At 40.4% G+C, this 9,278-nt stretch overlaps 1 pseudogene; it reads left to right on the top strand.

Moving 5' to 3' along the window:
- The first annotated feature begins 366 nt into the window (after window positions 1-366).
- LOC143406557 (general transcription factor 3C polypeptide 6 pseudogene) lies at window positions 367-961 on the top strand (annotated as a pseudogene).
- Window positions 962-9,278: the final 8,317 nt, after the last annotated feature.

A 9,278-nucleotide genomic window follows, 5' to 3' on the forward strand; every position in this document is an offset into this window, starting at 1 on the left:
TGTCAAGGAGAAAGTCTCTCTGAGGTGCTAACTTGCCCACATCTGGAATACCTACTGACCCTCTTTTAACAGAAACCAAGGAGACCTTAGATGCATAGTGTTACACAGACAGACGGCAGATATGAGGATCGACAGTCATCATGTTTTGGTTTTTTTTTTTTTTTATTTATGGTTTTTGTTTTTAAGGTTTCTTCTATGGGAAGAACTGCTGGTTTTACAGAGCCACAGAAATTTTCCTTTAAAAAAGGCAAATTCAGAGAGCTGGGGAGCATGTGGTCTCAGTCTTGATTGCCCCACCACAGTAAGAATGCAGAAGTGCTGGGAAGGTTCCTTAGCAGGAGCAGTTTGTTCTGGTTGAATTATCGGGAATCATCAATTCAGACTTTCTCTCAAAATGTGAAAATAAATGCAAGATTTGGGGAATTGACACTGAAAGGCCCATTATGCAATTGGATAGCTATGTCTTTGCTGGGGAATATGAAGATACTCTTGGAACATGTGTTATATTTGAAGAAAATGCTGAACATGTGGATGCAGAAGGCAATAATAAAACACTGCTAAAATACAAATGCCATACAATGAAGAAACTCAGCATGACAAGAACTCTTCTGACAGAGAAGAAGGAAGGAGAAGAAAACATAGGTGGAGTAGAATGGCTACAAATGAAGGATAATTATTTCTCCTACAGACCTAACATGATTTGTAGCTTCCTACATGAAAATGAAGATGAAGTTGTAGCTGCAGCCTCAGATAAACCTTTGGAATTGGAAGAGTGGGAGATTCAAATGAAAGACAGTTCAAACCTGATCTATGAACAGGAGAAATCACTGCATTTGGAAACAGAGGAGTCAAGTCCTCTTGTTGATATTCCTTCTTCTGAGATGGAAGGTTCTGTTTTTACGGAAACTCAAGGTGCTCCCTTGGAAATCACTCCTAGATGAAATGATTTTCATATTTTTTTTTGTTGGCCATACATTTCCAGTTATAGCACAATTTTAATATACCGTAATCAATCAGGACCAGACATAAATTAAATTTTTTAGGTATGGTTTAAATGGAAAAAAAAAAGGCAAATTCAGGAAGGCAAAAATCCACAGAATTGTAGAGGAAGATGAAATTCAGGATACTGACAGTTGAGGTCCGTGAGAATAGTTGTGCAGATGGTATATGAAAGGATAACATTTTGGGAACAGTGATCCTATAAGCTGAAGTGCAGGAAGTTCAAAGACATCGTCGGTTTCCTGCAGAATTTACAGGTGGAGATAGAAGTAGGGATGAGCTTGCTTAGGGAAAAGAAAGGGGAGCTCTGTGGTTGCATCACTCCAATGTCTGATGCATCCTCCTATCTTCACACGTTGCCTGGTCCACTCCCGACTGTGACATGTGTGGTCCTGATTAGACTGGGTGCGCACCACGGCTTTCTCTCTCTGTGATTTTTACCAGTGTGAGCTTTTTTTTTTTTCCTGCATCAATAAAGTGAGACCCTAAATCAGAACCCTAGTATTTCTTGGGTAGAAAGGGAAGTACTACCCACACTCATACCTCAGTAAGCTCTAAAAGATCTCAAAAATGTAAAGTACAAAGGATAGAAAATCATAATCTATTGCTATTTCTCAAAAGACCCTGATATTAATGCTTTAGTGGCTGAGAGGTAGTATCTATCTTCTCATTGACCTTATCCAATTTTGAACAAAAAGGAAAAAATGTAAACAATAGCTTGCAAATATTTTTTTTCTTGAATTTACTTTCATGCATTAACTTGTGCAGCAGTGGTCTAAAGTACGTAACATTTTTATTATAGGTTTATTTCTTTCAAGCATATCGAGGTGTTCCTCATTAAGAAGTCAAGAATGCTTCATAATGAGAACTCTCAAACACCAGCTTCTGCAGAGATGACCTTTGATTATGTTGTTTGGAGGCAAATAGGTATATCTAAGGACATAACAGCAGATCATGTGGTATAGGTGATGTACATTCTCTTGAAATTGCTTCATACCATTTCATTGTTTACTAATCTATCTTTCAGATATCACTAAAGATCAGCTTCAACCCAGGGCATGTCCACATAACCACAGATTCCTAAGAAATTTGGCCAAATTAACAAATATTTTTCTACACAAATACACAAGTGATGTTTGGTCAATGTAAATGCAGTATTTTTTAAAATCGAGATCATTAACAGACCTTCAAGCTCAGCTCAATAAAAAAAAAAATGCATTTGTAATCAGCCTGCCTGAGTTATTACAGAAATGCATGATTTCTAACCTCTAGTAATGCAAACCTGTAACATCCATCCTATTGCACAAATAGATCACACAGAAAGGTAAAGGTTGCTTCTAGAAATGATGGTTGTATAAAGGTGTTCAGTTCCCTGGTAAATTAAAGATTGCTGCTTCACTCCTGCTTTCCACACTGAACAGAACACTGCAGGAGCCTATTAATAGCATCGTTAGTTTCAAGGAGGCAACTTACATGGAATTTGGATCTTAATGTACAGAAATAGATCCTCATCTACTCCCCCAGCAATGCCACGGTCTTAATGGAATAATCTTTTCAAAATGAAAAGTCTCCCCTAATGAAAGTCCCCCTTTTCACTGAAATAACAAAGTCAAGGCTCTTCATTTACATGAATGATCTCACAGTCTCACCCGAAAGGTATATTTAAGCCTGGGGATTATTTGTTGGAAATTTTAATGTTAAACTACATGCAGAATGCATTTAACTGTAGATAATACAAACCAATAGATATTTTTAAAAAATATTTTCCTGAAAATGGAACTCATACATATTTATTTCAAGGGGTCAACCGTGTTAAGTTTTCTGTTGCTTATGCAAGTTTAATACCGTCACATAAACTAGCTGAAGTTAAGAAGACTCGGTATGTTTAAACCTGTAGGATATTAGGATTGGTAGCTGCATTTTGGAAGAGCAGACTTTGTTTTCATGTTCCAGAAACCAATTTTGTGGTAAACCAGGCTGCCCATGGGAACAGTGTGTCCGTGCGCGCATGTGTGTGGCAACGGTCATCACGTTTCTAAAGAGCACCTTAGGAAAGAAAAATGGAATTTATTCCTTGGGGGGAAGAATTAGAATGTGAATCATGGCCCCTGGAATCGTGAAATATGCAAATCCTGTGACCAAATGTGACCACTGTGATCCAAGAAACAAGGTAATGAGGCTCAGTGGTCATAAAGATGAGAAGGGACTCCCTTGCCTACATCCACACTCCTTTGTGATCAGACTCTGTAGGTTTCCCACCAAGAGGAGGATCTATTTCCTCAACCTTTGAATCATGCTGACCTTGTGGCTTGTGCCCAGAGTCTTAGATTAACACCATGCTGGTTCCAAGCCTAAGCCTTGGAGCCTTTGTGCATTCTCCCTCCTGCTCCTGGAACCCTGCTGTCATGATGTAAGCAAGCTCAAACCAGCCTGCTTAAGGACAAGGGACTTCTGTGCCACAGAGGGACAACTGTGCCATTCTACCTGAGGTCATGCTAGATCCGCCAGACCCCATGCCTGAGCCCAGCCAAGATCAGCCTATTCTGACCCAGTTCAGCAGAACCACCCTGTCCATTGACTCATGAGCAATAATTAATGGTCACTGTGTTAATTCAATAAGACGGAGATGGTTGTTTATGCAGCAAAATCTGTTACATCCCATGATGAATTCAAAGCTATAAGAAGGGTCAGTGTTTGAGAGTCATATCAGGCTGGTAGATGGAGTCAGGGCATTGGGCTTCAGAAGAAAAAGAGCTAAATCTGAAAGGCCAAAGGGTGGCCTGGGGAAAAGAGGTGGTTTCCTCCAAAAGGTGATGGGGATTGTGCCAGGCCAGTGAGATAGGGCAGCAGCTGGCACTGCAGAGTCTGCTCAGTGTGGGCCAGCAGAATTTAGGACAGAATCTGCTGGAGCTCACAGCCGAACAGTGAGATGGAGGCACAGAGAGGGAGGAAGGAGGGGAAACGGGCTCTTCCTGCTTTGGAGCTGAAGTGGGATGGATGTCCTACACAGGCCACCAAGTCCCAGTGTCCCCAGGAGGGGCAATCAGAGCAATTCCCCAAAGGTGCCCACTGGTGTCCTTGTCAACCAGGTGGATGTGACTAAAGAATGTCTGTGAGGTGAATAGAGAGCCCACATCCTGGGAGCAAATCTTTACCCCTCACACATCAGATGGAGCACTAATCTCTAGGGTATATAAAGAACTCAAAGAGCTAAGCACCAAAAAAACAAATAACCCAATCAACAAATGGGCCAAGGACCTGAACAGACACTTCTCAGAAGATGATATACAATCAATCAACAAATACATGAAAAAAAATGTTCATCATTGCTAGCAATTAGAGAAATGCAAATCAAAACCACTCTAAGATTTCCTCTCACTCCAGTCAGAATGGCAGCTATTATGAAGACAAACAACAATAAGCATTGGCAAGGATGTGGGGGAAAAGGTACACTCATACATTGCTGGTAGGATGGCAAACTGGTACAGCCAATATGGAAAGCAGTATGGAGATTTCTTGGAAAAGTGGGAATGGAATCACCATTTGACCCAGCTATCCCTCTCCTTGGTCTATACCCAAAGCACTTAAAAACAGCATACTACAGGGACACAGCCACATCAATGTTTATAGCAGAGCAATTTACAATAGCTAAACTGTGGAACTAACCTAGATGCCCTTTAATAGATGAATGGATAAAATAAAATGTGGCATATATACACAATGGAATATTACTCAGCAATAAAAGAGAATAAAATCATAGCATTTGCAGATAAATGGGTGAAGTTAGAGAAGATAATGCTAGTTGAAGTTAGTCAATCCCAAATAACCAAATGTCAAATGTTTTCTTTGATATAAGGAGGCTGATTCATAGTGGGATAGGGAGAGAGAGCATGGGAGGAATAGACGAACTCTAGATAGGGCAGATGGGCTGGAGGGGAAGGGAGGGGGCATGGGGTTATTAATGATGGTGGAGTGTGATGATCATTATTATCCAAAGTACATGTATGAAGACACAAATTGGTGTGAATATATTTTGTATACAACCAGAGATATGAAAAATTGTGCTCTATATGTGTAATAAGAATAGTAATGCATTCTGCTGTCATATATAAATTTAAAAAAGAATGTCTCAAAGTCGTTTGAATGAATAAAAATTAATTTACACCTCAAATATTGCAGAACTGCTCATATATTGCTACATCAAATAAAAGATCCCCAGGAGTCTCCTTTAAAGCTGATGGTCTTTTCTGAGTCTATTTTGAGTAATATTAATATTATTACTCTTCTTTTGTTAGAAGTTATCTATTATAAATTTGTTAATCTTGTTTAAAAAACATGCAATACGTATTTTCAGAAGAGATCAGGTCTAGGGTGAACCTGAATGCCAGCACCCGAGGCTCGGGGTGGTGCTGGTGCCGCTGAGGCAGGGTCTGGAGCCTTCCCCTACTCACCCAGCCAACTCCTCCTCTTTACCCACCCAGTGCACACAGGGTCTTTAGAACAGATTCACTTCTCTGAACCACCACATCTCTCGGGTCTTGTTCAAAACACCTGGAATTTCACTTCTTCCAGATTTGTTCATATTTTTTCTTTCTTTTTTCCCCCCTTACATTAGGCTTCTTATGTTCTTGGAATCCTTCCCATTTAATTCAGCCTCATTAATAACAATTATTTAGGCCTAATCGTGAGTTCAGCAGTTTCCTTTGCTCATCAGTACGCCTTATTTTCAACCTCTCCTTCTGGGGGGTTAATGTGTCAATCCAGATGCTTTCAGGCACAGGAACAGGACACAGGACAACACACACACACACACACACACACACACACACACACACACAGCAGGGGCCTGCAGGAGGCGCATTTGTCATTTCACAACTAGAAACCTGACGTTGGCCCTTCCAGGGTTGGCTGATTTAGCAGCCTCGCCGGGTCGTCAAGGTACCAGGTGTTCTCCATCTTTCTGTTCTGCCAGGCTCAGCGTGCCAGTGAGTCCCCTTATGGCTTTAAAATGGCAATAACAGTTCCTGGTGTCACTTTCAGATAAGTAGCATCTGGGACAGGCAAGGATGTCTCCTCCCACAGGGCTCAAGGAAAACTCTTTCCAGAAACACCCAGCTCAGTTCCCTTCCCATCACCAGCAAGAAAAATGAGCTCACTGAGGTTGGCTCAGCCAGACCATGACCCAGCCCTGCAGCTGAGGAGGGGCGGCCTGCCTGCCTCCTGCACATGTCCCTCAGGCACTCAGAAGACCTTCTGAATTCTATTGGCAAGACAGAAAGGTAAAGAGAGGTGGTTCAATTAATGATGTAATGGTGTTTGTCACAATTCAATGTAAAATGTTTAAATTTGTTTCATTTTTTTTTCTCAAAGGAATTTATACAGATACATAGTTGTGAACTTACTAGAGACTAGGGTTTTGATTTGTTTTGTTTTGTTTTGTTTCTTAATCCTCAAATCTGAATGACACTTTGAATTGTATGTCAGTCTAAGTTACAAATACTTTGTCACAATATACTTTCAATTAGGGGATCCAAATTAGGCAGAATCTTTACATTGAGCTTTGAATGAGTTTTATCAAATTATACTATTAGATTGGGTGCATGTACAAATATATAAAAATGAATCCCACGAGCATGGGTGATTATAATGTACCCATAAAAAAAATTGACATGAAAGCAAAACGATGTATGGAATAAAACATTATAAGTAGCATAAAAGATGACGAAGCAGGAAGGAGAATTGCAACTGTGTCAGAGATAATTGTTAAAAATAGAGGAGAACAATGTGATGCAAGGTGGGGTGCCTAATTACTATATACCACTAAGAGGAGCCAAGGATACCAAGAGAAATAGCCCTCCTGCCCTGGGATAGAAATGAGATAGACAAGCCTGAGGGGAATGTGGGTGTCCTACCAGCCAAGTATGGGGAAATGAGGACACGCATAAGAGAATTAAATGCGATGGACCTCGGTCCACAAAGATACTTCAAAACGAAACAAAATGAGTGAACAACATTTTGGTTGGTCTTTGGACGTGGTTAGGGTACTGATGTTTCATTGAAAAATTAAGAATTAAAAAAGAATGTAGCATTGACTTTTACTTTTTTGCTACAAATGCTACCTCAGGGTAACCAAGAATTAGATGAGAGAAGATCTCTCTTTATAGAAATACTTCAGCCAGAAAGTGAAGGAGAATGACCCACCTGGAGCAGTAGCATTTTCCAGCCCAGAGGATCTGGACATGGCATCTTGACACTGTCCATCAATGGCAGCCTCCCAGCACAAAGCCAGGGCCCAACCTTAGTGCCTTCTGATAAGAAAGACACAGTGCCATCCCCAGAGCAATCTTGCCCCAAACTCCTACCTTGATCAAGCTTCTTTAAAAAAATAACAAATCGTATTTTATGCTTGTATGATTGTGTTAAAATGAACCTCCATAGTATGTGTATCTATAATGTACTAATAAAAAACACACAGGAATAACAGAGGAATGAGCTAAAAATACACAAAATTCAGCAAGCATAAAAAGAAAATCAAACCAGCAATTTGCAGGAAACACAGCAGACAGGGAATTGAGGCAAATGACCTCAAGGTCAATGCTGGGTATAGTCAGCAAAATATGGACAGCAGGAAACTTCTGGGAGAAACATCCCTGTTTCTTCTGCAAATAAACTGCTTTTATATAGAGAAGGAGAAGAAGAGAGAGAGAGAGAGAGAGAGAGAGAGAGAGAGAGAGAGAGATTGATTTTGACTGGTGGATAAAACTTAAAGATATCAAGAAAATGTCAGGAGCATACCTTCAATCCCAGTGACTCAGGAGGCCCACACAGGAGAATCGCAAATTAGAGGCCAGCCCCAGCAATTTAGCAAGGTCCTAAGCACACAAAATTGTGGATTATAATTACAGAGGCCCACACAAAAGAGGTTAGGCCCTTCTGGTGTGTGTAAGAAGTTTGTGCACTTTGGGGTACAGGGGCTTTGGCCACCTGGCAGCTGGACCTTACCTGGGACATAATCCTGCTCTTGTCTCTAATTCTAAGGTACAAGTTAGGGAAAGTGAGGTGCCTCAAGCTTTTATCAGGAATGGCTTCTCTTGGAGTCATGCCTAGGGCAAGTCCTGGAGCCAACGACTCTGAAGGCGCTGGGGGCCCAGCTGCCAGACAGCCTTCTAATTGGTAAGCCCGTCCTGACTCCTGGGCCTCCCCAGCTCCCCAGCCATCCCCAGTGCTTTCCCAGCGTTCTCTGGGGAAATGTTCCCCATTGGCCTGTATCTTTCTGCAGATTCTCCTGCTTCCTCATGGATTTGATCTTCTCCTCCCATGTCCCACGGCCCTGAATCAAGGCTCCTGATTCCCATTAAAGCTCTGGAACCTCATCTTCATGTTCCTCCTATTGTTACAATAAGACGAGGAGACGGTTGCCAGTGCCAGGTGAGCTTGAATAACTGTCCTTGAATAACTGTCCTTGAATAACTGAAGTGTCAAACATTAAATTTACAGTTGCTTGAGATAATGCTATAAGTGTAAATAAGTAAATATAATGGTAATTCATGCTAGCCCCTTGCCCCCAGCCCTCCCATTTTTTTTCTCTATGTCCCCAAATGTAGTCATTGTTCAAAATCTGAACGCGCAGCTGATCTTTCAGCTCCTCACCTTTCAACCTTGGTTTTCCTATTTCTTCAGTATTGGTAACATCTGTATTCTACCTGTGCTCATTTCTCTCCATCATGACACCCACTGGTTACTGTAGGGTTAAAAATCAGGGAGTGTGATTCTTCCAACTTTTTTCTTTTTCATAATTATTTTGGCCATCATAGGTCATTTGTCTTTTTACATACATTTTAAGATTAGTTTACATATGTATAAGGAAACCCCTGCTTGGATTTTGATTGGACTTAAATTAAATCTATACCACTTTGGGATGAACAGACATCTTTGCTAAGTTGAATCTTCCAATTCATATGTCTATCCACTTTTTTTTTAGGTCTTATTTTAATGTCTTTCATTGGTTATTTACAGTTTTTAGCACATACATTCTTTAAATGTTTTATTAGATGTGCATCTAAGTATTTCATTTTATTTAGCACAGCTGTAAATGGCATTGTCTTTTAAAGTTTGGTTTCCACATATCCATATTAATTTATAGAAATGAGATTGGCTTTATGTATTGGTCTTGCATCTCATAATCTTGCTGGAATCACATGTTAATTCTAAGAGTATTTTTGTATATTCCCTAGGATATTCTATATGCAAAATCATGTTACCTACAAATAAGTATAGTC

This window comes from Callospermophilus lateralis, chromosome 8 (genome assembly GCF_048772815.1).
Source record: "Callospermophilus lateralis isolate mCalLat2 chromosome 8, mCalLat2.hap1, whole genome shotgun sequence".
Taxonomy (NCBI): domain Eukaryota; kingdom Metazoa; phylum Chordata; class Mammalia; order Rodentia; family Sciuridae; genus Callospermophilus; species Callospermophilus lateralis.